Below are 3,808 nucleotides of genomic sequence, written 5' to 3'. Positions count from 1 at the left end.
TCTATGTTCTCTAAAACAATTCGCGCTTTTCCTCTTAAATTCGCGGCCAAAGCAACAGTTTTTGTCGATTCGTCCCAATTATTCGCGCGCGCGATCAAAAGAAATTGCGAGAGGAACTCTCGCAGCGGAACTTTTCCGTCAAATGTGTCGGGCTTTAATTTTAAGCCCGTTCTCGCGCGAAAATCATTATTCGAATCCCCGCAAGCTCTAGTATCGGAATTGGAAGCTCTTTTATCGGAAAGACTTAGCTGTATATTGTCTTCCCGTGAAGCGATTCTCTGTTCGAGGCGGCGTAGTTCCTCGTCCCTCTGCCGCAGCAAGGCCTCAAATTGCGTATGTTCTCGCTCCCGTTGTTCTCGCATTCGTCGGATCTCGTCGAGCGCGGTTTGCAGCACGTCCTCCCCCAAAGGAGCTGCTGCATCTGGTTGAATATAAAGCGGAGCCTGCGAGCGGGTTACTCTCGGCAAATGTTGCGTAGTCATTCCGTCGATTCTTTCGCAGCTCGACGTTCTTTCAATCCCGGACGAGCCCCCAAAATGTTACGTCCTCGGAACGGTCCTCTGCAATTTCTGCAGAAGTCTCACTCACTCACACGCGCACGAAATGAATTAACATGCGTAATGAGAAAAGGATCTTTAATAGGATGATCCAATACACAAATACGACGAGATATAATAATATATGCATTAAATATGCGAGAAAAGATAATCGGGTCTCAAATGCGTCCGCTCGGTGCGTCGGTTAGACCAAATCTGTCTAATGGCGCCGGAAAACATCCAAACGTCGGTCGTCTATAAACAACCCTCCTAGCGATGATGCTCAGGAGCTAATAGTAAAGTGAAGTTGCATAGGGGATACAAATCCAGGAACGTAACAATATATATATACGTATTTATCTAAATATTTTATAAAAATATATAATTTTACCATGTATATACATTCAAGTTTAAGTTAATTACATAATTATTTATTTTAAATTTAAAGAGAAATAAATATTGTGACGTGACATTTTTTTTGTCCGTTACAAGGGCCGAAGGCCCGGCTAGGAAAGTGGGAAATTCGGGAACCTTTGCTTTCTCGCCAACCTTTGAAAGAGAAAGAGAGCACCCGAAAAATAATTTTTGCATTTTCTTCCACGTCGGAGGATGCGCCCCGCGCATCCGTCCCGCGTATTATTTTTATTTATATTTTTTTAGCGATTTTTGCGTTTTGGCGAGCGACTTTACATAGGGTACGTGTCTCAACCGAAGAGAAGCCGAAAGAGAGAAAGAGAGAGTGAGAGGACGGAGAGGACAATTACGGACCGAGCAGAGGCCACCACGTCCGGATCACGCCCGGCAAATATTGTTCACACACCGACTTTCTTGATTGCTCCTTCCTTTAAGAACCTGGATACCGCCATAAAATACTCCTTCCGCAGAGATTCCGGCAAGAGACGGGGATGGCCACTCTCTCGCGAGAGGCGAGAAAGCCCCGAACGCAAAAGACGCGGGAGATACACTGCCTCGAGCCTCAGCCTATCCGGATATATAAAAATTCGGTATCAATCGATCAATCGATCGGGCAGATTTTTGGAAGGAACAGCAGAGACGGTGCGCTCGTAGGATTCCTTCCGACGAGATGTATAGAGAAGCATCGGAACTCTAGGCAGAAGGACAGAGGAACGGCGAAGAAAATTATTGCCAAGCGAATTCGCGGGGCCCCGAGGGACGCCGGCGGCTCTGCCAGGATAAAGAGCGCCACGGGTGGAAAATGCCCAAATTCTTATCGGTGTGATTCCGGCAGGCCTCTCGCTCGTCATTGTCTGGCGGAACGTGGCCGAGAGCAGAGGTTCCGGGTTGCGGATGCCGAAACATCGACGGACACGCAGAAACCGGTGAGACGAACGGCCCTAGACTTGTAAAGCCGCTAATTTTCGCGTAGATTGTTCGAGAGACATGTATCGCGCCCGCGGCCGGTTAATCATTAGTAGTCTTCGTCGTTTCGAGAGATTGAGAAAAAATTTCGAAATATTACGCGTAGAATTTTGTCCCGGCTCCCGGCCGACCGCGTGTTCTCTCCCGCGCGCATATTAAGAGGCTCTCTCTCCCGCGGATACGCCGATAGTCGCCGCGATTCCTTTATACCGGTATCTGGAAATAAATTCGTGTCTTTGTAATTATTGTGCCGCCTCTAGTCTGTTAGAATTTATCCGTTTTATTAAGTATTCGTCTCTACAGTCGCATATGAGAAATAGCGTATTCTTTCTCGCGCTTACGATTATTCGGGTCGTTTAGTTATTTTTGTGTACTTGCGCAAAGGACGTTCCGCGTCATAGATATCAGGTGAAAATCGCGCGGAACCTCCTATAGTTTACGGGAGATTTCGTAGGGCCGCGGTTATTAGAATTCCTTATTTCGCACGGACCATATGAAATCTCGTGCGTGAAGAATCAGTCGCCACGCATACGGACCAGTACTCCCGGGTTCCGCGTGTAACGTGATATCTCCGCGTCGGGTCATCACAAAGTCACGAGACCATAACAACGCGCCGCGTTTCGACCGTACTTTCGCCGTACATTATCTTGACGAATGTAATATCCGATTTCGATTTCTATGCGTTCCGACGTCGTATAACACTCTCCGCCCGCCACGAATGAGTGCGCGGATTTCAATTAGCGTATCGACATGATATTATATTAAAATCTTTCTTTTGTACACCATATTACTCACACTTTTATTTTTTTTGTCTACTCTTCGTTCACCGTATTGTTAAAATATATTTCATTATTATTACATTGGAGTATTCTAAATAGTCACTCTCGAACTCCGTTCTCTCTCCCGTTCAAACTCCCCCCTCTACCCCCTGACACTCTGAGCGAGTCGAGTATTGCCATCACGGAAATTTGCGGGATGATTTACGATTTGTGAAGGTTCTCTGCCAATTTGTGAGTTTTCAGAGTGGCGCAAATCTCGCGCCTGGCGCCAAGCAAACACAATTTTATGGTGTCTTCGCGAATTTCCTGTTTTCCGCGCCGAAGATGTGCCGTCGGCCAATTACATCGGCCCTATTTCTCGGATCATGATCTATCCGACTGTATAGGAATAATTAACGGTTACAAAATATATATTTTAGTGAATTTATTTTGTTATTATATATATTATAAACATTTTAAAATAAAATAAAGCAATAATTTGTGACGTGGCCTTTTGTGTCCGTCACAAAAGCGAATGCGCCCGGCCGGGAAGAGTCGGAGAGCGCTCCAAAATTTTGTATTTTGCGAGTGAGCGGCGAATTCTTCGCCGGCTCGTCCCTACTCGGTAAAAAGAGTCGAGTTGGTGGGCCAGGAGAACTAGATTGTTTTAGAGAGAAGAGGACCCCAAAGAACTAAGGAAGGAAGACCATGGTGCGTGAGGAACGGAGGTTGTGCGCCCGGCCCGGTGAGTAACCGAAATAATAAAGTTATACAAGGTACCGAGTCGCGTAAGTGTAAAATACTGCCGGAACGATCTTTACAGCCTCGGGGAGTCAATCATCAGCAGTCCGAATGAGGGAAGAAAAAGCGCCTGCATCCCTCCACCCTATGATTACTACCCCTGAGGGACCCGTCGTCGCATTTCGAGAGGACCTGGTGGTCGTCCGGGACAGATCACCCCGGGGCGATCCCCACGGCAAGGCAAGGCAAAACGAGCATCATCCGGCGGCCGTACGAGATGCGAACGGAGCCGCCGAGAACGGAGCTGCTACATGGCGACTCCTGAGAGCGAAGATTCGAAAGTTGGCGGCATGAGACTCGCGACCAGCCACAGAAATAGAAATCGATTCAAGG

Source organism: Nylanderia fulva, unplaced genomic scaffold (assembly GCF_048542155.1).
Source record: "Nylanderia fulva isolate GAGA-0341 unplaced genomic scaffold, ASM4854215v1 Scaffold297, whole genome shotgun sequence".
Lineage (NCBI taxonomy): Eukaryota > Metazoa > Arthropoda > Insecta > Hymenoptera > Formicidae > Nylanderia > Nylanderia fulva.
The sequence above is the reverse complement of the archived record's forward strand: the minus strand, read 5'-3'. Positions refer to the sequence as shown.